Below are 23287 nucleotides of genomic sequence, written 5' to 3' on the forward strand. Positions count from 1 at the left end.
TGCTGTACTTTGTCAAATGCTTTTTCTGCATCTATTCAGAGGATCCTATGATTCTTGTTCTTTCTTTTGTGAATGTATTTTATCACGTTGATTGATTTGCGGATGTTGAACCAGCCTTGCGGCCCAGGGATAAATCCCACTTGGTCGTGGTGAATAGTCCTTTTAATGTACTGTTGGATCCTCTTGGCTAGTATTTTGGTGAGGATTTTTGCATCGATGTTCATCAAGGATATTGGTCTGTAATTCTCCTTTTTGATGGGATCTTTGTCTGGTTTGGGGATCAAGGTAACGGTGGCCTCGTAAAATGAGTTTGGAAGTTTTCCTTGCCTTTCTACCTTTGGGAACCGTTTCAGGAGACTAGGTATTATTTCTTCTTTAAATGTCTGATAGAATTCCCCTGGGAAGCCACCTGGCCCTGGGCTTTGGTTTCTTGGGAGATTTTTGATGACTGCTTCAATTGCCTTCGTGGTTATAGGACACTTTAGGTTTTCTATTTCTTCCTGGGTCAGTTTTGGTAGTTGACACATCTCTAGGAAGGCACCCATTTCTTCCAGGTTATCTAATTTGCTGCCATAGGGTTGCTCATATTATGTTCTTATCATTGTTTGTATTTCTTTGGTGTTGGTTGTGATCTCTCCTCTTTTATTCCTGATTTTGTTGATTTGGGTCATTTCTCTTTTCTTTTTGATCAGCCTGGCCAGGGGTTTATCAACCTTGTGAATTCTTTCAAAGAACCAGCTCCTAGTTCCGTTGATCTGTTCTCCTGTTCTTTTGGGTTCTAGTTCATTGATTTCTGCTCTGATCTTCATGATTTCTCTTCTCCTGCTGGGTTTAGGCTTTCTTTACCGTTCTTTCTCCAGCTCCTTTAGGTGTAGGGTTAGGTTGTGTATTTGAGACCTTTCTTGTTTCTTGACAAAGGCTTGTATTGATATGTACTTTCCTCGCAGGACTGCCGTGGGTGTATCCCAACGATTTTGGGCAGTTGTGTTTTCATTTTCATTGGTTTCCATGAGTTTTTTAAAATCTTCTTTAATTTCCTGGTTGACCCATTCATTCTTTAGTAGGAGGCTCTTTAGCCTCCATGTATTTGAGGTCTTTCCGACTTTCCTCTTGTGATTGAGTTCTAGTTTCAAACCATTGTGGTCTGAAAATGTGCAGGGAATGATGCCAATCTTTTGGTACCGGTTGAGACCTGATTTGGGACCTAGGATGTGATCCATTCTGGAGAATGTTCCATGGGCACTAGAGAAGAAAGTGTATTCCGTTGCTTTGGGATGGAACGTTCTGCATATGTCTGTGAAGTCCATTTGCTCCAGTGTGTCATTGCAAGTCTTTATTTCCTTGTTGATCTTTTGCTTAGATGATCTGGCCATTTCAGTCAGGGGGGTGTTAAAGTGCCCCACTATTATTGTATGGTTGTCAATGTGTTTCTTTGCTTTTCTTATTAATTGCCTTATATAATTGGATGCTCCCATGTTCGGGGCATAGATAGTTACAATTGTTAGATCTTCTTGTTGGATAGACCCTTTAAGTAGGACATAGTGTCCTTCTTCATCTCTTATTACAGTCTTTGATTTTTATTGCTTTGTTAATCACCATGTACTACATCATTTGTTTTGGTGTAGTGTTCCATGATTCATTGTTTGTTCCTAACACACAGTGCTCCATGCGGAATGTGCCCTCTTTAATACCCATCACCAGGCTAACCCATCCCCCTACCCACCTCCCGTCTTGAAACCTCAGTTTGTTTTTCAGAGTCCATCATCTCTCCTGGTTCGTCTCCCCCTCTGACTAACTCCCCTTCATTCTTCCTCTCCTGCTATCTTCTCCTTTTTCTTTATTCTTAAAATATGTTGCGTTATTTGTTTCAGAAGTACAGATCTGTGATTCAACAGTCTTACACAATTCACAGCGCTCACCGTAGCTCATACCCTCCCCAATGTCTATCACCCAGCCACCCCATCCCTCCCACCCCCGACCACTCCAGCAACCCTCAGTTTGTTCCTGACATGAAGAATTCCTCATGTCAGTGAGGTCATATGATACATGTCTTTCTCTGATTGACGTATTTCACTAATCATCGGACCCTCCTGTTCCATCCACGTCGTTGCACATGGCAAGATCTCATTCCTTTGGATGGCTGCATAATATTCCATTGTGTATATGTATACCACCTCTTCTTTATCCATTCCTCTGTCGATGGACATCTTGGCTCTTTCCACAGTTTGGCTATTGTGGACATTGCTGCTATAAACAATGGGGTGCACGTACCGCTTCGGGTCCCTACCTTTGTATCTTTGGGGTAAATACCCAGGAGTGCCATTGCTGGATCGAATGGTAGCTCTAATTTCAACTGTTTGAGGAACCTCCATACTGTTTTCCAGAGGGGTTGCGCCAGCTTGCATTCCCACCAACACTGTAGGAGGGTTCCCCTTTCTCCACATCCCCGCCAACATCTGTCGTTCCCTGACTTGTTAATTTTAGCCCTTCTGACGGGTGTGAGGTGGTATCTCATTGAGGATTTGATTTGGAATTCCCTGATGCCGAGCCGTGTTGAGCACTTTTTCATGTGCCTGTTGGCCTTTTGGATGTCTTCTTTGGAAAAATGTCTGTTCATGGCTTCTGCCCATTTGTTGATTGGGTTATTTGTTCCTTGGCTGTTGAGTTCGATAAGTTCTTTATAGATTTTGGATAGTAGCCCTTTATCTGATATGTCATTTGCAAATATTTTCTCCCATTGTGTCGGGTGTCTTTTGGTTTTGTGGACTGTTTCTTTTGCTGTGCCAAAGCTTTTTATCTTGATGAAATCCCAATAGTTCATTTTGGCCCTGGCTTCCCGTGCCTTTAGTGATGTTTCTAGGAAGAAGTTGCTGCGGCTGACGTCGAAGAGCTTGCTACCTGTGTTCTCCTTTAGGATTTTGATGGACTCCTGTCTCACAGTGAGGTCTTTCACGCATTTGGAGCCTATTTTTGTGTGTGGTGTATGGAAATGGTCCAGTGTCATTCTTCTGCATGTGGCTGTCCAATTTTCCCAACACCCGTTGTTGAAGAGGCTGTCTTTTTGCCATTGGACATTCTTTCCTGCTTTGTCAAAGGTAAGTTGACCATAGAGTTGAGGGTCCATTTCTGGGCTCTCGATTCTGTTCCATGGATCTATGTGTCTGTTTTTGTGCCAGTACCATACTGTCTTGATGAGGACAGCTTTGTCATAGCGCTCGAAGTCCAGAATTGTGATGCCGCCCGCTTTGCTCTTCTTTTTCAATATTCCTCTGGCTCTTCGGGGTCTCTTCTGGTTCCATTCAAAATTTAGGATTATTTGTTCCATTCCTTTGAAAAAAGTGGATGGTGTTTTGATGGGGATTGCATTGAATGTGTAGATTGCTCTAGGGAGCATTGACCTCTTCACAATGTTGGTTCTCCCAATCCATGAGCATGGAACGTTTTTCCATTTCTTTGTGTCTTCTTCAATTTCATTCCTGAGTATTCTGTAGATTTCTGAGTACTGAACCTTTGCCTCTTTGGTTCAATTTATTCCTAGGTATCTTCTGGTTTTGGGTGCAATTGTGAATGGGATCGACTCCTTGGTTTGTCTCTCTTCTGTCTTGTTGTTGGTGTAGAGGAATGCCACTGATTTCTGTGCATTGATTTTATAGCCTGCTCCTTGACTGAATTCCTGTGTGAGTTCTAGCAGTTTTGGGGTGGAGTCTTTTGGGTTTTCCACATAATGTATCATATCATCTGCAAAGAGTGAGAGTTTGACTTCCTCTCTGCCGATTGGGATGCCTTTGATTTCTTTTTGTTGTCTGATTGCTGTGGCTAGGACTTCGAATACTATGTTGAGTAGCAGTGGTGAGAGTGGCTCTCCCTGCCGCGTTCCTGACCTTAGGGGAAAAGCTCTCAGCTTTTCCCCATTGAGAATGATATTCGCTGTAGGTTTTTCGTAGATGGCTTTTATGATATTGAGGTATGTACCCTCTGTCCCTATACTCTGAAGAGTTTTGATCAAGAAAGGGTGCTGTACTTTGTCAAATGCTTTTTCTGCATCTATTCAGAGGATCCTATGATTCTTGTTCTTTCTTTTGTGAATGTATTTTATCACGTTGATTGATTTGCGGATGTTGAACCAGCCTTGCGGCCCAGGGATAAATCCCACTTGGTCGTGGTGAATAGTCCTTTTAATGTACTGTTGGATCCTCTTGGCTAGTATTTTGGTGAGGATTTTTGCATCGATGTTCATCAAGGATATGGGTCTGTAATTCTCCTTTTTGATGGGATCTTTGTCTGGTTTGGGGATCAAGGTAACGGTGGCCTCGTAAAATGAGTTTGGAAGTTTTCCTTTCCTTTCTACCTTTGGGAACCGTTTCAGGAGACTAGGTATTATTTCTTCTTTAAATGTCTGATAGAATTCCCCTGGGAAGCCACCTGGCCCTGGGCTTTGGTTTCTTGGGAGATTTTTGATGACTGCTTCAATTGCCTTCGTGGTTATAGGACACTTTAGGTTTTCTATTTCTTCCTGGGTCAGTTTTGGTAGTTGACACATCTCTAGGAAGGCACCCATTTCTTCCAGGTTATCTAATTTGCTGCCATAGGGTTGCTCATATTATGTTCTTATCATTGTTTGTATTTCTTTGGTGTTGGTTGTGATCTCTCCTCTTTTATTCCTGATTTTGTTGATTTGGGTCATTTCTCTTTTCTTTTTGATCAGCCTGGCCAGGGGTTTATCAACCTTGTGAATTCTTTCAAAGAACCAGCTCCTAGTTCCGTTGATCTGTTCTCCTGTTCTTTTGGGTTCTAGTTCATTGATTTCTGCTCTGATCTTCATGATTTCTCTTCTACTGCTGGGTTTAGGCTTTCTTTACCGTTCTTTCTCCAGCTCCTTTAGGTGTAGGGTTAGGTTGTGTATTTGAGACCTTTCTTGTTTCTTGACAAAGGCTTGTATTGATATGTACATTCCTCGCAGGACTGCCGTGGGTGTATCCCAACGATTTTGGGCAGTTGTGTTTTCATTTTCATTGGTTTCCATGAGTTTTTTAAAATCTTCTTTAATTTCCTGGTTGACCCATTCATTCTTTAGTAGGAGGCTCTTTAGCCTCCATGTATTTGAGGTCTTTCCGACTTTCCTCTTGTGATTGAGTTCTAGTTTCAAACCATTGTGGTCTGAAAATGTGCAGGGAATGATGCCAATCTTTTGGTACCGGTTGAGACCTGATTTGGGACCTAGGATGTGATCCATTCTGGAGAATGTTCCATGGGCACTAGAGAAGAAAGTGTATTCCGTTGCTTTGGGATGGAACGTTCTGCATATGTCTGTGAAGTCCATTTGCTCCAGTGTGTCATTGCAAGTCTTTATTTCCTTGTTGATTTTTGCTCAGATGATCTGGCCATTTCAGTCAGGGGGGTGTTAAAGTGCCCCACTATTATTGTATTGTTGTCAATGTGTTTCTTTGCTTTTCTTATTAATTGCCTTATATAATTGGATGCTCCCATGTTCGGGGCATAGATATTTACAATTGTTAGATCTTCTTGTTGGATAGACCCTTTAAGTAGGACATAGTGTCCTTCTTCATCTCTTATTACAGTCTTTGATTTTTATTGCTTTGTTAATCACCATGTACTACATCATTTGTTTTGGTGTAGTGTTCCATGATTCATTGTTTGTTCCTAACACACAGTGCTCCATGCGGAATGTGCCCTCTTTAATACCCATCACCAGGCTAACCCATCCCCCTACCCACCTCCGTCTTGAAACCTCAGTTTGTTTTTCAGAGTCCATCATCTCTCCTGGTTCGTCTCCCCCTCTGACTAACTCCCCTTCATTCTTCCTCTCCTGCTATCTTCTCCTTTTTCTTTATTCTTAAAATATGTTGCGTTATTTGTTTCAGAAGTACAGATCTGTGATTCAACAGTCTTACACAATTCACAGCGCTCACCGTAGCTCATACCCTCCCCAATGTCTATCACCCAGCCACCCCATCCCTCCCACCCCCGACCACTCCAGCAACCCTCAGTTTGTTCCTGACATTAAGAATTCCTCATGTCAGTGAGGTCATATGATACATGTCTTTCTCTGATTGACGTATTTCACTAATCATCGGACCCTCCTGTTCCATCCACGTCGTTGCACATGGCAAGATCTCATTCCTTTGGATGGCTGCATAATATTCCATTGTGTATATGTATACCACCTCTTCTTTATCCATTCCTCTGTCGATGGACATCTTGGCTCTTTCCACAGTTTGGCTATTGTGGACATTGCTGCTATAAACAATGGGGTGCACGTACCGCTTCGGGTCCCTACCTTTGTATCTTTCGGGTAAATACCCAGGAGTGCCATTGCTGGATCGAATGGTAGCTCTAATTTCAACTGTTTGAGGAACCTCCATACTGTTTTCCAGAGGGGTTGCGCCAGCTTGCATTCCCACCAACACTGTAGGAGGGTTCCCCTTTCTCCACATCCCCGCCAACATCTGTCGTTCCCTGACTTGTTAATTTTAGCCCTTCTGACGGGTGTGAGGTGGTATCTCATTGAGGATTTGATTTGGAATTCCCTGATGCCGAGCCGTGTTGAGCACTTTTTCATGTGCCTGTTGGCCTTTTGGATGTCTTCTTTGGAAAAATGTCTGTTCATGGCTTCTGCCCATTTGTTGATTGGGTTATTTGTTCCTTGGCTGTTGAGTTCGATAAGTTCTTTATAGATTTTGGATAGTAGCCCTTTATCTGATATGTCATTTGCAAATATTTTCTCCCATTGTGTCGGGTGTCTTTTGGTTTTGTGGACTGTTTCTTTTGCTGTGCCAAAGCTTTTTATCTTGATGAAATCCCAATAGTTCATTTTGGCCCTGGCTTCCCGTGCCTTTGGTGATGTTTCTAGGAAGAAGTTGCTGCGGCTGACGTCGAAGAGCTTGCTACCTGTGTTCTCCTTTAGGATTTTGATGGACTCCTGTCTCACAGTGAGGTCTTTCACGCATTTGGAGTCTATTTTTGTGTGTGGTGTATGGAAATGGTCCAGTGTCATTCTTCTGCATGTGGCTGTCCAATTTTCCCAACACCCGTTGTTGAAGAGGCTGTCTTTTTGCCATTGGACATTCTTTCCTGCTTTGTCAAAGGTAAGTTGACCATAGAGTTGAGGGTCCATTTCTGGGCTCTCGGTTCGGTTCCATGGATCTATGTGTCTGTTTTTGTGCCAGTACCATACTGTCTTGACGAGGACAGCTTTGTCATAGCGCTCGAAGTCCAGAATTGTGATGCCGCCCGCTTTGCTCTTCTTTTTCAATACTCCTCTGGCTATTCGGGGTCTCTTCTGGTTCCATTCAAAATTTAGGATTATTTGTTCCATTCCTTTGAAAAAAGTGGATGGTATTTTGATGGGGATTGCATTGAATGTGTAGATTGCTCTAGGGAGCATTGACCTCTTCACAATGTTGGTTCTCCCAATCCATGAGCATGGAACGTTTTTCCATTTCTTTGTGTCTTCTTCAATTTCATTCCTGAGTATTCTGTAGATTTCTGAGTACAGATCCTTTGCCTCTTTGGTTCAATTTATTCCTAGGTATCTTATGGTTTTGGGTGCAATTGTGAATGGGATCGACTCCTTGATTTGTCTCTCTTCTGTCTTGTTGTTGGTGTAGAGGAATGCCACTGATTTCTGTGCATTGATTTTATAGCCTGCTCCTTGACTGAATTCCTGTGTGAGTTCTAGCAGTTTTGGGGTGGAGTCTTTGGGGTTTTCCACATAAAGTATCATATCATCTGCAAAGAGTGAGAGTTTGACTTCCTCTCTGCCGATTGGGATGCCTTTGATTTCTTTTTGTTGTCTGATTGCTGTGGCTAGGACTTCGAATACTATGTTGAGTAGCAGTGGTGAGAGTGGCTCTCCCTGCCGCGTTCCTGACCTTAGGGGAAAAGCTCTCAGCTTTTCCCCATTGAGAATGATATTCGCTGTAGGTTTTTCGTAGATGGCTTTTATGATATTGAGGTAGGTACCCTCTGTCCCTATACTCTGAAGAGTTTTGATCAAGAAAGGGTGCTGTACTTTGTCAAATGCTTTTTCTGCATCTATTGAGAGGATCCTATGATTCTTGTTCTTTCTTTTGTGAATGTATTTTATCACGTTGATTGATTTGCGGATGTTGAACCAGCCTTGCAGCCCAGGGATAAATCCCACTTGGTCGTGGTGAATAGTCCTTTTAATGTACTGTTGGATCCTCTTGGCTAGTATTTTGGTGAGGATTTTTGCATCGGTGTTCATCAAGGATATGGGTCTGTAATTCTCCTTTTTGATGGGATCTTTGTCTGGTTTGGGGATCAAGGTAACGGTGGCCTCCTAAAATGAGTTTGGAAGTTTTCCTTGCCTTTCTACCTTTGGGAACCGTTTCAGGAGACTAGGTATTATTTCTTCTTTAAATGTCTGATAGAATTCCCCTGGGAAGGCACCTGGCCCTGGGCTTTGGTTTCTTGGGAGATTTTTGATGACTGCTTCAATTGCCTTCGTGGTTATAGGACACTTTAGGTTTTCTATTTCTTCCTGGGTCAGTTTTGGTAGTTGACACATCTCTAGGAAGGCACCCATTTCTTCCAGGTTATCTAATTTGCTGCCATAGGGTTGCTCATATTATGTTCTTATCATTGTTTGTATTTCTTTGGTGTTGGTTGTGATCTCTCCTCTTTTATTCCTGATTTTGTTGATTTGGGTCATTTCTCTTTTCTTTTTGATCAGCCTGGCCAGGGGTTTATCAACCTTGTGAATTCTTTCAAAGAACCAGCTCCTAGTTCCGTTGATCTGTTCTCCTGTTCTTTTGGGTTCTAGTTCATTGATTTCTGCTCTGATCTTCATGATTTCTCTTCTCCTGCTGGGTTTAGGCTTTCTTTGCCGTTCTTTCTCCAGCTCCTTTAGCTGTAGGGTTAGGTTGTGTATTTGAGACCTTTCTTGTTTCTTGACAAAGGCTTGTATTGCTATCTACTTTCCTCGGAGGACTGCCGTGGGTGTATCCCAACGATTTTGGGCAGTTGTGTTTTCATTTTCATTGGTTTCCATGAGTTTTTTAAAATCTTCTTTAATTTCCTGGTTGACCCATTCATTCTTTAGTAGGAGGCTCTTTAGCCTCCATGTATTTGAGTTCTTTCCGACTTTCCTCTTGTGATTGAGTTCTAGTTTCAAAGCATTGTGGTCTGAAAATGTGCAGGGAATGATCCCAATCTTTTGGTACCGGTTGAGACCTGATTTGGGACCTAGGATGTGATCCATTCTGGAGAATGTTCCATGGGCACTAAAGAAGAAAGTGTATTCCGTTGCTTTGGGATGGAACGTTCTGCATATGTCTGTGAAGTCCATTTGCTCCAGTGTGTCATTTCAAGTCTTTATTTCCTTGTTGATCTTTTGCTTAGATGATCTGGCCATTTCAGTCAGGGGGGTGTTAAAGTGCCCCACTATTATTGTATTGTTGTCAATGTGTTTCTTTGCTTTTCTTATTAATTGCCTTATATAATTGGATGCTCCCATGTTCGGGGCATAGATATTTACAATTGTTAGATCTTCTTGTTGGATAGACCCTTTAAGTAGGACATAGTGTCCTTCTTCATCTCTTATTACAGTCTTTGTTTTGTATTGCTTTGTTAATCACCATGTACTACATCATTTGTTTTGGTGTAGTGTTCCATGATTCATTGTTTGTTCCTAACACACGGTGCTCCATGCGGAATGTGCCCTCTTTAATACCCATCACCAGGCTAACCCATCCCCCTACCCACCTCCCGTCTTGAAACCTCAGTTTGTTTTTCAGAGTCCATCATCTCTCCTGGTTCGTCTCCCCGTCTGACTATCTCCCCTTCATTCTTCCTCTCCTGCTATCTTCTCCTTTTTCTTTATTCTTAAAATATGTTGCGTTATTTGTTCCAGAAGTACAGATCTGTGATTCAACAGTCTTACACAATTCACAGCGCTCACCGTAGCTCATACCCTCCCCAATGTCTATCACCCAGCCACCCCATCCCTCCCACCCCCGACCACTCCAGCAACCCTCAGTTTGTTCCTGACATTAAGAATTCCTCATATCAGTGAGGTCATATGATACATGTCTTTCTCTGATTGACGTATTTCACTAATCATCGGACCCTCCTGTTCCATCCACGTCGTTGCACATGGCAAGATCTCATTCCTTTGGATGGCTGCATAATATTCCATTGTGTATATGTATACCACCTCTTCTTTATCCATTCCTCTGTCGATGGACATCTTGGCTCTTTCCACAGTTTGGCTATTGTGGACATTGCTGCTATAAACAATGGGGTGCACGTACCGCTTCGGGTCCCTACCTTTGTATCTTTGGGGTAAATACCCAGGAGTGCCATTGCTGGATCGAATGGTAGCTCTAATTTCAACTGTTTGAGGAACCTCCATACTGTTTTCCAGAGGGGTTGCGCCAGCTTGCATTCCCACCAACACTGTAGGAGGGTTCCCCTTTCTCCACATCCCCGCCAACATCTGTCTTTGCCTGACTTGTTAATTTTAGCCCTTCTGACCGGTGTGAGGTGGTGTCTCATTGAGGTTTTGATTTGGATTTCCCTGATGCCGAGCCGTGTTGAGCACTTTTTCATGTGCCTGTTGGCCTTTTGGATGTCTTCTTTGGAAAAATGTCTGTTCATGGCTTCTGCCCATTTGTTGATTGGGTTATTTGTTCTTTGGCTGTTGAGTTCGATAAGTTCTTTATAGATTTTGGATAGTAGCCCTTTATCTGATATGTCATTTGCAAATATTTTCTCCCATTGTGTCGGGTGTCTTTTGGTTTTGTGGACTGTTTCTTTTGCTGTGCCAAAGCTTTTTATCTTGATGAAATCCCAATAGTTCATTTTGGCCCTGGCTTCCCGTGCCTTTGGTGATGTTTCTAGGAAGAAGTTGCTGCGGCTGACGTCGAAGAGCTTGCTACCTGTGTTCTCCTTTAGGATTTTGATGGACTCCTGTCTCACAGTGAGATCTTTCACGCATTTGGAGTCTATTTTTGTGTGTGGTGTATGGAAATGGTCCAGTGTCATTCTTCTGCATGTGGCTGTCCAGTTTTCCCAACACCCGTTGTTGAAGAGGCTGTCTTTTTGCCATTGGACATTCTTTCCTGCTTTGTCAAAGGTAAGTTGACCATAGAGTTGAGGGTCCATTTCTGGGCTCTCGGTTCTGTTCCATGGATCTATGTGTCTGTTTTTGTGCCAGTACCATACTGTCTTGACGAGGACAGCTTTGTCATAGCGCTCGAAGTCCAGAATTCTGATGCCGCCCGCTTTGCTCTTCTTTTTCAATATTCCTCTGGCAATTCGGGGTCTCTTCTGGTTCCATTCAAAATTTAGGATTATTTGTTCCATTCCTTTGAAAAAAGTGGATGGTATTTTGATGGGGATTGCATTGAATGTGTAGATTGCTCTAGGGAGCATTGACCTCTTCACAATGTTGGTTCTCCCAATCCATGAGCATGGAACGTTTTTCCATTTTTTGTGTCTTCTTCAATTTCATTCCTGAGTATTCTGTAGATTTCTGAGTACAGATCCTTTGCCTCTTTGGTTCAATTTATTCCTAGGTATCTTCTGGTTTTGGGTGCAATTGTGAATGGGATCGACTCCTTGATTTGTCTCTCTTCTGTCTTGTTGTTGGTGTAGAGGAATGCCACTGATTTCTGTGCATTGATTTTATAGCCTGCTCCTTGACTGAATTCCTCTGTGAGTTCTAGCAGTTTTGGGGTGGAGTCTTTGGGGTTTTCCACATAAAGTATCATATCATCTGCAAAGAGTGAGAGTTTGACTTCCTCTCTGCCGATTGGGATGCCTTTGATTTCTTTTTGTTGTCTGATTGCTGTGGCTAGGACTTCGAATACTATGTTGAGTAGCAGTGGTGAGAGTGGCTCTCCCTGCCGCGTTCCTGACCTTAGGGGAAAAGCTCTCAGCTTTTCCCCATTGAGAATGATATTCGCTGTAGGTTTTTCGTAGATGGCTTTTATGATATTGAGGTATGTACCCTCTGTCCCTATACTCTGAAGAGTTTTGATCAAGAAAGGGTGCTGTACTTTGTCAAATGCTTTTTCTGCATCTATTGAGAGGATCCTATGATTCTTGTTCTTTCTTTTGTGAATGTATTTTATCACGTTGATTGATTTGCGGATGTTGAACCAGCCTTGCGGCCCAGGGATAAATCCCACTTGGTCGTGGTGAATAGTCCTTTTAATGTACTGTTGGATCCTCTTGGCTAGTATTTTGGTGAGGATTTTTGCATCGATGTTCATCAAGGATATGGGTCTGTAATTCTCCTTTTTGATGGGATCTTTGTCTGGTTTGGGGATCAAGGTAACGGTGGCCTCGTAAAATGAGTTTGGAAGTTTTCCTTGCCTTTCTACCTTTGGGAACCGTTTCAGGAGACTAGGTATTATTTCTTCTTTAAATGTCTGATAGAATTCCCCTGGGAAGCCACCTGGCCCTGGGCTTTGGTTTCTTGGGAGATCGTTGATGACTGCTTCAATTGCCTTCGTGGTTATAGGACTCTTTAGGTTTTCTATTTCTTCCTGGGTCAGTTTTGGTAGTTGACACATCTCTAGGAAGGCCCCCATTTCTTCCAGGTTATCTAATTTGCTGCCATAGCGTTGCTCATATTATGTTCTTATCATTGTTTGTGTTTCTTTGGTGTTGGTTGTGATCTCTCCTCTTTCATTCCTGATTTTGTTGATTTGGGTCATTTCTCTTTTCTTTTTGATCAGCCTGGCCAGGGGTTTATCAACCTTGTGAATTCTTTCAAAGAACCAGCTCCTAGTTCCGTTGATCTGTTCTCCTGTTCTTTTGGGTTCTAGTTCATTGATTTCTGCTCTGATCTTCATGATTTCTCTTCTCCTGCTGGGTTTAGGCTTTCTTTGCCGTTCTTTCTCCAGCTCCTTTAGCTGTAGGGTTAGGTTGTGTATTTGAGACCTTTCTTGTTTCTTGACAAAGGCTTGTATTTCTATCTACTTTCCTCGGAGGACTGCCGTGGGTGTATCCCAACGATTTTGGGCAGTTGTGTTTTCATTTTCATTGGTTTCCATGAGTTTTTTAAAATCTTCTTTAATTTCCTGGTTGACCCTTTCATTCTTTAGTAGGAGGCTCTTTAGCCTCCATGTATTTGAGTTCTTTCCGACTTTCCTCTTGTGATTGAGTTCTAGTTTCAAAGCATTGTGGTCTGAAAATGTGCAGGGAATGATCCCAATCTTTTGGTACCGGTTGAGACCTGATTTGGGACCTAGGATGTGATCCATTCTGGAGAATGTTCCATGGGCACTAAAGAAGAAAGTGTATTCCGTTGCTTTGGGATGGAACGTTCTGCATATGTCTGTGAAGTCCATTTGCTCCAGTGTGTCATTTCAAGTCTTTATTTCCTTGTTGATCTTTTGCTTAGATGATCTGGCCATTTCAGTCAGGGGGGTGTTAAAGTGCCCCACTATTATTGTATTGTTGTCAATGTGTTTCTTTGCTTTTCTTATTAATTGCCTTATATAATTGGATGCTCCCATGTTCGGGGCATAGATATTTACAATTGTTAGATCTTCTTGTTGGATAGACCCTTTAAGTAGGACATAGTGTCCTTCTTCATCTCTTATTACAGTCTTTGTTTTTTATTGCTTTGTTAATCACCATGTACTACATCATTTGTTTTGGTGTAGTGTTCCATGATTCATTGTTTGTTCCTAACACACGGTGCTCCATGCGGAATGTGCCCTCTTTAATACCCATCACCAGGCTAACCCATCCCCCTACCCACCTCCCGTCTTGAAACCTCAGTTTGTTTTTCAGAGTCCATCATCTCTCCTGGTTCGTCTCCCCGTCTGACTATCTCCCCTTCATTCTTCCTCTCCTGCTATCTTCTCCTTTTTCTTTATTCTTAAAATATGTTGCGTTATTTGTTCCAGAAGTACAGATCTGTGATTCAACAGTCTTACACAATTCACAGCGCTCACCGTAGCTCATACCCTCCCCAATGTCTATCACTCAGCCACCCCATCCCTCCCACCCCCGACCACTCCAGCAACCCTCAGTTTGTTCCTGACATTAAGAATTCCTCATATCAGTGAGGTCATATGATACATGTCTTTCTCTGATTGACGTATTTCACTAATCATCGGACCCTCCTGTTCCATCCACGTCGTTGCACATGGCAAGATCTCATTCCTTTGGATGGCTGCATAATATTCCATTGTGTATATGTATACCACCTCTTCTTTATCCATTCCTCTGTCGATGGACATCTTGGCTCTTTCCACAGTTTGGCTATTGTGGACATTGCTGCTATAAACAATGGGGTGCACGTACCGCTTCGGGTCCCTACCTTTGTATCTTTGGGGTAAATACCCAGGAGTGCCATTGCTGGATCGAATGGCAGCTCTAATTTCAACTGTTTGAGGAACCTCCATACTGTTTTCCAGAGGGGTTGCGCCAGCTTGCATTCCCACCAACACTGTAGGAGGGTTCCCCTTTCTCCACATCCCCGCCAACATCTGTCGTTGCCTGACTTGTTAATTTTAGCCCTTCTGATGGGTGTGAGGTGGTGTCTCATTGAGGTTTTGATTTGGATTTCCCTGATGCCGAGCCGTGTTGAGCACTTTTTCATGTGCCTGTTGGCCATTTGGATGTCTTCTTTGGAAAAATGTCTGTTCATGGCTTCTGCCCATTTCTTGATTGGATTATTTGTTGTTTGGCTGTTGAGTTCGATTAGTTCTTTATAGATTTTGGATAGTAGCCCTTTATCTGATATGTCATTTGCAAATATTTTCTCCCATTGTGTCGGGTGTCTTTTGGTTTTGTGGACTGTTTCTTTTGCTGTGCCAAAGCTTTTTATCTTGATGAAATCCCAATAGTTCATTTTGGCCCTGGCTTCCCGTGCCTTTGGTGATGTTTCTAGGAAGAAGTTGCTGCGGCTGACGTCGAAGAGCTTGCTACCTGTGTTCTCCTTTAGGATTTTGATGGACTCCTGTCTCACAGTGAGGTCTTTCACGCATTTGGAGTCTATTTTTGTGTGTGGTGTATGGAAATGGTCCAGTGTCATTCTTCTGCATGTGGCTGTCCAATTTTCCCAACACCCGTTGTTGAAGAGGCTGTCTTTTTGCCATTGGACATTCTTTCCCGCTTTGTCAAAGGTAAGTTGACCATAGAGTTGAGGGTCCATTTCTGGGCTCTCGATTCTGTTCCATGGATCTATGTGTCTGTTTTTGTGCCAGTACCATACTGTCTTGATGAGGACAGCTTTGTCATAGCGCTCGAAGTCCAGAATTGTGATGCCGCCCGCTTTGCTCTTCTTTTTCAATACTCCTCTGGCTATTCGGGGTCTCTTCTGGTTCCATTCAAAATTTAGGATTATTTGTTCCATTCCTTTGAAAAAAGTGGATGGTATTTTGATGGGGATTGCATTGAATGTGTAGATTGCTCTAGGGAGCATTGACCTCTTCACAATGTTGGTTCTCCCAATCCATGAGCATGGAACGTTTTTCCATTTCTTTGTGTCTTTTTCAATTTCATTCCTGAGTATTCTGTTGATTTCTGAGTACAGATCCTTTGCCTCTTTGGTTCAATTTATTCCTAGGTATCTTCTGGTTTTGGGTGCAATTGTGAATGGGATCGACTCCTTTATTTGTCTCTCTTCTGTCTTGTTGTTGGTGTAGAGGAATGGCACTGATTTCTGTGCATTGATTTTATAGCCTGCTCCTTGACTGAATTCCTCTGTGAGTTCTAGCAGTTTTGGGGTGGAGTCTTTGGGGTTTTCCACATAAAGTATCATATCATCTGCAAAGAGTGAGAGTTTGACTTCCTCTCTGCCGATTGGGATGCCTTTGATTTCTTTTTGTTGTCTGATTGCTGTGGCTAGGACTTCGAATACTATGTTGAGTAGCAGTGGTGAGAGTGGCTCTCCCTGCCGCGTTCCTGACCTTAGGGGAAAAGCTCTCAGCTTTTCCCCATTGAGAATGATATTCGCTGTAGGTTTTTCGTAGATGGCTTTTATGATATTGAGGTATGTACCCTCTGTCCCTATACTCTGAAGAGTTTTGATCAAGAAAGGGTGCTGTACTTTGTCAAATGCTTTTTCTGCATCTATTCAGAGGATCCTATGATTCTTGTTCTTTCTTTTGTGAATGTATTTTATCACGTTGATTGATTTGCGGATGTTGAACCAGCCTTGCGGCCCAGGGATAAATCCCACTTGGTCGTGGTGAATAGTCCTTTTAATGTACTGTTGGATCCTCTTGGCTAGTATTTTGGTGAGGATTTTTGCATCGATGTTCATCAAGGATATGGGTCTGTAATTCTCCTTTTTGATGGGATCTTTGTCTGGTTTGGGGATCAAGGTAACGGTGGCCTCCTAAAATGAGTTTGGAAGTTTTCCTTGCCTTTCTACCTTTGGGAACCGTTTCAGGAGACTAGGTATTATTTCTTCTTTAAATGTCTGATAGAATTCCCCTGGGAAGCCACCTGGCCCTGGGCTTTGGTTTCTTGGGAGATCGTTGATGACTGCTTCAATTGCCTTCGTGGTTATAGGACTCTTTAGGTTTTCTATTTCTTCCTGGGTCAGTTTTGGTAGTTGACACATCTCTAGGAAGGCCCCCATTTCTTCCAGGTTATCTAATATGCTGCCATAGCGTTGCTCATATTATGTTCTTATCATTGTTTGTGTTTCTTTGGTGTTGGTTGTGATCTCTCCTCTTTCATTCCTGATTTTGTTGATTTGGGTCATTTCTCTTTTCTTTTTGATCAGCCTTGCCAGGGGTTTATCAACCTTGTGAATTCTTTCAAAGAACCAGCTCCTAGTTCCGTTGATCTGTTCTCCTGTTCTTTTGGGTTCTAGTTCATTGATTTCTGCTCTGATCTTCATGATTTCTCTTCTTCTGCTGGGTTTAGGCTTTCTTTGCCGTTCTTTCTCCAGCTCCTTTAGCTGTAGGGTTAGGTTGTGTATTTGAGACCTTTCTTGTTTCTTGACAAAGGCTTGTATTGCTATCTACTTTCCTCGGAGGACTGCCGTGGGTGTATCCCAACGATTTTGGGCAGTTGTGTTTTCATTTTCATTGGTTTCCATGAGTTTTTTAAAATCTTCTTTAATTTCCTGGTTGACCCATTCATTCTTTAGTAGGAGGCTCTTTAGCCTCCATGTATTTGAGTTCTTTCCGACTTTCCTCTTGTGATTGAGTTCTAGTTTCAAAGCATTGTGGTCTGAAAATGTGCAGGGAATGATCCCAATCTTTTGGTACCGGTTGAGACCTGATTTGGGACCTAGGATGTGATCCATTCTGGAGAATGTTCCATGGGCACTCAAGAAGAAAGTGTATTCCGTTGCTTTGGGATGGAACGTTCTGCATATGTCTGTGAAGTCCATTTGCTCCAGTGTGTCATTTCAAGTCTTTATTTCCTTGTTGATCTTTTGCTTAGATGATCTGGCCATTTCAGTCAGGGGGGTGTTAAAGTGCCCCACTATTATTGTATTGTTGTCAATGTGTTTCTTTGCTTTTCTTATTAATTGCCTTATATAATTGGATGCTCCCATGTTCGGGGCATAGATATTTACAATTGTTAGATCTTCTTGTTGGATAGACCCTTTAAGTAGGACATAGTGTCCTTCTTCATCTCTTATTACAGTCTTTGTTTTTTATTGCTTTGTTAATCACCATGTACTACATCATTTGTTTTGGTGTAGTGTTCCATGATTCATTGTTTGTTCCTAACACACGGTGCTCCATGCGGAATGTGCCCTCTTTAATACCCATCACCAGGCTAACCCATCCCCCTACCCACCTCCCGTCTTGAAACCTCAGTTTGTTTTTCAGAGTCCATCATCTCTCCTGGTTCGTCTCCCCGTCTGACTATCTCCCCTTCATTCTTCCTCTCCTGCTATCTTCTCCTTTTTCTTTATTCTTAAAATATGTTGCGTTATTTGTTCCAGAAGTACAGATCTGTGATTCAACAGTCTTACACAATTCACAGCGCTCACCGTAGCTCATACCCTCCCCAATGTCTATCACCCAGCCACCCCATCCCTCCCACCCCCGACCACTCCAGCAACCCTCAGTTTGTTCCTGACATTAAGAATTCCTCATATCAGTGAGGTCATATGATACATGTCTTTCTCTGATTGACGTATTTCACTAATCATCGGACCCTCCTGTTCCATCCACGTCGTTGCACATGGCAAGATCTCATTCCTTTGGATGGCTGCATAATATTCCATTGTGTATATGTATACCACCTCTTCTTTATCCATTCCTCTGTCGATGGACATCTTGGCTCTTTCCACAGTTTGGCTATTGTGGACATTGCTGCTATAAACAATGGGGTGCACGTACCGCTTCGGGTCCCTACCTTTGTATCTTTGGGGTAAATACCCAGGAGTGCCATTGCTGGATCGAATGGTAGCTCTAATTTCAACTGCTTGAGGAACCTCCATACTGTTTTCCAGAGGGGTTGCGCCAGCTTGCATTCCCACCAACACTGTAGGAGGGTTCCCCTTTCTCCACATCCCCGCCAACATCTGTCGTTGCCTGACTTGTTAATTTTAGCCCTTCTGACGGGTGTGAGGTGGTGTCTCATTGAGGTTTTGATTTGGATTTCCCTGATGCCGAGCCGTGTTGAGCACTTTTTCATGTGCCTGTTGGCCTTTTGGATGTCTTCTTTGGAAAAATGTCTGTTCATGGCTTCTGCCCATTTGTTGATTGGGTTATTTGTTCTTTGGCTGTTGAGTTCGATAAGTTCTTTATAGATTTTGGATAGTAGCCCTTTATCTGATATGTCATTTGCAAATATTTTCTCCCATTGTGTCGGGTGTCTTTTGGTTTTGTGGACTGTTTCTTTTGCTGTGCCAAAGCTTTTTATCTTGATGAAATCCCAATAGTTCATTTTGGCCCTGGCTTCCCGTGCCTTTGGTGATGTTTCTAGGAAGAAGTTGCTGCGGCTGACGTCGAAGAGCTTGCTACCTGTGTTCTCCTTTAGGATTTTGATGGACTCCTGTCTCACAGTGAGATCTTTCACGCATTTGGAGTCTATTTTTGTGTGTGGTGTATGGAAATGGTCCAGTGTCATTCTTCTGCATGTGGCTGTCCAATTTTCCCAACACCCGTTGTTGAAGAGGCTGTCTTTTTGCCATTGGACATTCTTTCCTGCTTTGTCAAAGGTAAGTTGACCATAGAGTTGAGGGTCCATTTCTGGGCTCTCGGTTCTGTTCCATGGATCTATGTGTCTGTTTTTGTGCCAGTACCATACTGTCTTGACGAGGACAGCTTTGTCATAGCGCTCGAAGTCCAGAATTCTGATGCCGCCCGCTTTGCTCTTCTTTTTCAATATTCCTCTGGCTATTCGGGGTCTCTTCTGTTTCCATTCAAAATTTAGGATTATTTGTTCCATTCCTTTGAAAAAAGTGGATGGTATTTTGATGGGGATTGCATTGAATGTGTAGATTGCTCTAGGGAGCATTGACCTCTTCACAATGTTGGTTCTCCCAATCCATGAGCATGGAACGTTTTTCCATTTCTTTGTGTCTTCTTCAATTTCATTCCTGAGTATTCTGTAGATTTCTGAGTACAGATCCTTTGCCTCTTTGGTTCAATTTATTCCTAGGTATCTTCTGGTTTTGGGTGCAATTGTGAATGGGATCGACTCCTTGATTTGTCTCTCTTCTGTCTTGTTGTTGGTGTAGAGGAATGCCACTGATTTCTGTGCATTGATTTTATAGCCTGCTCCTTGACTGAATTCCTCTGTGAGTTCTAGCAGTTTTGGGGTGGAGTCTTTGGGGTTTTCCACATAAAGTATCATATCATCTGCAAAGAGTGAGAGTTTGACTTCCTCTCTGCCGATTGGGATGCCTTTGATTTCTTTTTGTTGTCTGATTGCTGTGGCTAGGACTTCGAATACTATGTTGAGTAGCAGTGGTGAGAGTGGCTCTCCCTGCCGCGTTCCTGACCTTAGGGGAAAAGCTCTCAGCTTTTCCCCATTGAGAATGATATTCGCTGTAGGTTTTTCGTAGATGGCTTTTATGATATTGAGGTATGTACCCTCTGTCCCTATACTCTGAAGAGTTTTGATCAAGAAAGGGTGCTGTACTTTGTCAAATGCTTTTTCTGCATCTATTGAGAGGATCCTATGATTCTTGTTCTTTCTTTTGTGAATGTATTTTATCACGTTGATTGATTTGCGGATGTTGAACCAGCCTTGCGGCCCAGGGATAAATCCCACTTGGTCGTGGTGAATAGTCCTTTTAATGTACTGTTGGATCCTCTTGGCTAGTATTTTGGTGAGGATTTTTGCATCGATGTTCATCAAGGATATGGGTCTGTAATTCTCCTTTTTGATGGGATCTTTGTCTGGTTTGGGGATCAAGGTAACGGTGGCCTCCTAAAATGAGTTTGGAAGTTTTCCTTGCCTTTCTACCTTTGGGAACCGTTTCAGGAGACTAGGTATTATTTCTTCTTTAAATGTCTGATAGAATTCCCCTGGGAAGCCACCTGGCCCTGGGCTTTGGTTTCTTGGGAGATCGTTGATGACTGCTTCAATTGCCTTCGTGGTTATAGGACTCTTTAGGTTTTCTATTTCTTCCTGGGTCAGTTTTGGTAGTTGACACATCTCTAGGAAGGCCCCCATTTCTTCCAGGTTATCTAATTTGCTGCCATAGGGTTGCTCATATTATGTTCTTATCATTGTTTGTGTTTCTTTGGTGTTGGTTGTGATCTCTCCTCTTTCATTCCTGATTTTGTTGATTTGGGTCATTTCTCTTTTCTTTTTGATCAGCCTGGCCAGGGGTTTATCAACCTTGTGAATTCTTTCAAAGAACCAGCTCCTAGTTCCGTTGATCTGTTCTCCTGTTCTTTTGGGTTCTAGTTCATTGATTTCTGCTCTGATCTTCATGATTTCTCTTCTCCTGCTGGGTTTAGGCTTTCTTTGCCGTTCTTTCTCCAGCTCCTTTAGCTGTAGGGTTAGGTTGTGTATTTGAGACCTTTCTTGTTTCTTGACAAAGGCTTGTATTGCTATCTACTTTCCTCGGAGGACTGCCGTGGGTGTATCCCAACGATTTTGGGCAGTTGTGTTTTCATTTTCATTGGTTTCCATGAGTTTTTTAAAATCTTCTTTAATTTCCTGGTTGACCCATTCATTCTTTAGTAGGAGGCTCTTTAGCCTCCATGTATTTGAGTTCTTTTTGACTTTCCTCTTGTGATTTAGTTCTAGTTTCAAAGCATTGTGGTCTGAAAATGTGCAGGGAATGATCCCAATCTTTTGGTACCGGTTGAGACCTGATTTGGGACCTAGGATGTGATCCATTCTGGAGAATGTTCCATGGGCACTAAAGAAGAAAGTGTATTCCGTTGCTTTGGGATGGAACGTTCTGCATATGTCTGTGAAGTCCATTTGCTCCAGTGTGTCATTTCAAGTCTTTATTTCCTTGTTGATCTTTTGCTTAGATGATCTGGCCATTTCAGTCAGGGGGGTGTTAAAGTGCCCCACTATTATTGTATTGTTGTCAATGTGTTTCTTTGCTTTTCTTATTAATTGCCTTATATAATTGGATGCTCCCATGTTCGGGGCATAGATATTTACAATTGTTAGATCTTCTTGTTGGATAGACCCTTTAAGTAGGACATAGTGTCCTTCTTCATCTCTTATTACAGTCTTTGTTTTGTATTGCTTTGTTAATCACCATGTACTACATCATTTGTTTTGGTGTAGTGTTCCATGATTCATTGTTTGTTCCTAACACACGGTGCTCCATGCGGAATGTGCCCTCTTTAATACCCATCACCAGGCTAACCCATCCCCCTACCCACCTCCCGTCTTGAAACCTCAGTTTGTTTTTCAGAGTCCATCATCTCTCCTGGTTCGTCTCCCCGTCTGACTATCTCCCCTTCATTCTTCCTCTCCTGCTATTTTCTCCTTTTTCTTTATTCTTAAAATATGTTGCGTTATTTGTTCCAGAAGTACAGATCTGTGATTCAACAGTCTTACACAATTCACAGCGCTCACCGTAGCTCATACCCTCCCCAATGTCTATCACCCAGCCACCCCATCCCTCCCACCCCCGACCACTCCAGCAACCCTCAGTTTGTTCCTGACATTAAGAATTCCTCATATCAGTGAGGTCATATGATACATGTCTTTCTCTGATTGACGTATTTCACTAATCATCGGACCCTCCTGTTCCATCCACGTCGTTGAACATGGCAAGATCTCATTCCTTTGGATGGCTGCATAATATTCCATTGTGTATATGTATACCACCTCTTCTTTATCCATTCCTCTGTCGATGGACATCTTGGCTCTTTCCACAGTTTGGCTATTGTGGACATTGCTGCTATAAACAATGGGGTGCACGTACCGCTTGGGGTCCCTACCTTTGTATCTTTGGGGTAAATACCCAGGAGTGCCATTGCTGCATCGAATGGTAGCTCTAATTTCAACTGTTTGAGGAACCTCCATACTGTTTTCCAGAGGGGTTGCGCCAGCTTGCATTCCCACCAACACTGTAGGAGGGTTCCCCTTTCTCCACATCCCCGCCAACATCTGTCGTTGCCTGACTTGTTAATTTTAGCCCTTCTGACGGGTGTGAGGTGGTGTCTCATTGAGGTTTTGATTTGGATTTCCCTGATGCCGAGCCGTGTTGAGCACTTTTTCATGTGCCTGTTGGCCTTTTGGATGTCTTCTTTGGAAAAATGTCTGTTCATGGCTTCTGCCCATTTGTTGATTGGGTTATTTGTTCTTTGGCTGTTGAGTTCGATAAGTTCTTTATAGATTTTGGATAGTAGCCCTTTATCTGATATGTCATTTGCAAATATTTTCTCCCATTGTGTCTGGTGTCTTTTGGTTTTGTGGACTGTTCCTTTTGCTGTGCCAAAGCTTTTTATCTTGATGAAATCCCAATAGTTCATTTTGGCCCTGGCTTCCCGTGCCTTTGGTGATGTGTCTAGGAAGAAGTTGCTGCGGCTGACGTCAAAGAGCTTTCTACCTGTGTTCTCCTTTAGGATTTTGATGGACTCCTGTCTCACAGTGAGGTCTTTCACGCATTTGGAGCCTATTTTTGTGTGTGGTGTATGGAAATGGTCCAGTGTCATTCTTCTGCATGTGGCTGTCCAATTTTCCCAACACCCGTTGTTGAAGAGGCTGTCTTTTTGCCATTGGACATTCTTTCCTGCTTTGTCAAAGGTAAGTTGACCATAGAGTTGAGGGTCCATTTCTGGGCTCTCGATTCTGTTCCATGGATCTATGTGTCTGTTTTTGTGCCAGTACCATACTGTCTTGATGAGGACAGCTTTGTCATAGCGCTCGAAGTCCA

The sequence above is a fragment of the Eumetopias jubatus genome, unplaced genomic scaffold (assembly GCF_037043125.1).
Source record: "Eumetopias jubatus isolate StellerSeaLion01/CBP00866 unplaced genomic scaffold, mEumJub1_p1.0 scaffold_22, whole genome shotgun sequence".
Lineage (NCBI taxonomy): Eukaryota > Metazoa > Chordata > Mammalia > Carnivora > Otariidae > Eumetopias > Eumetopias jubatus.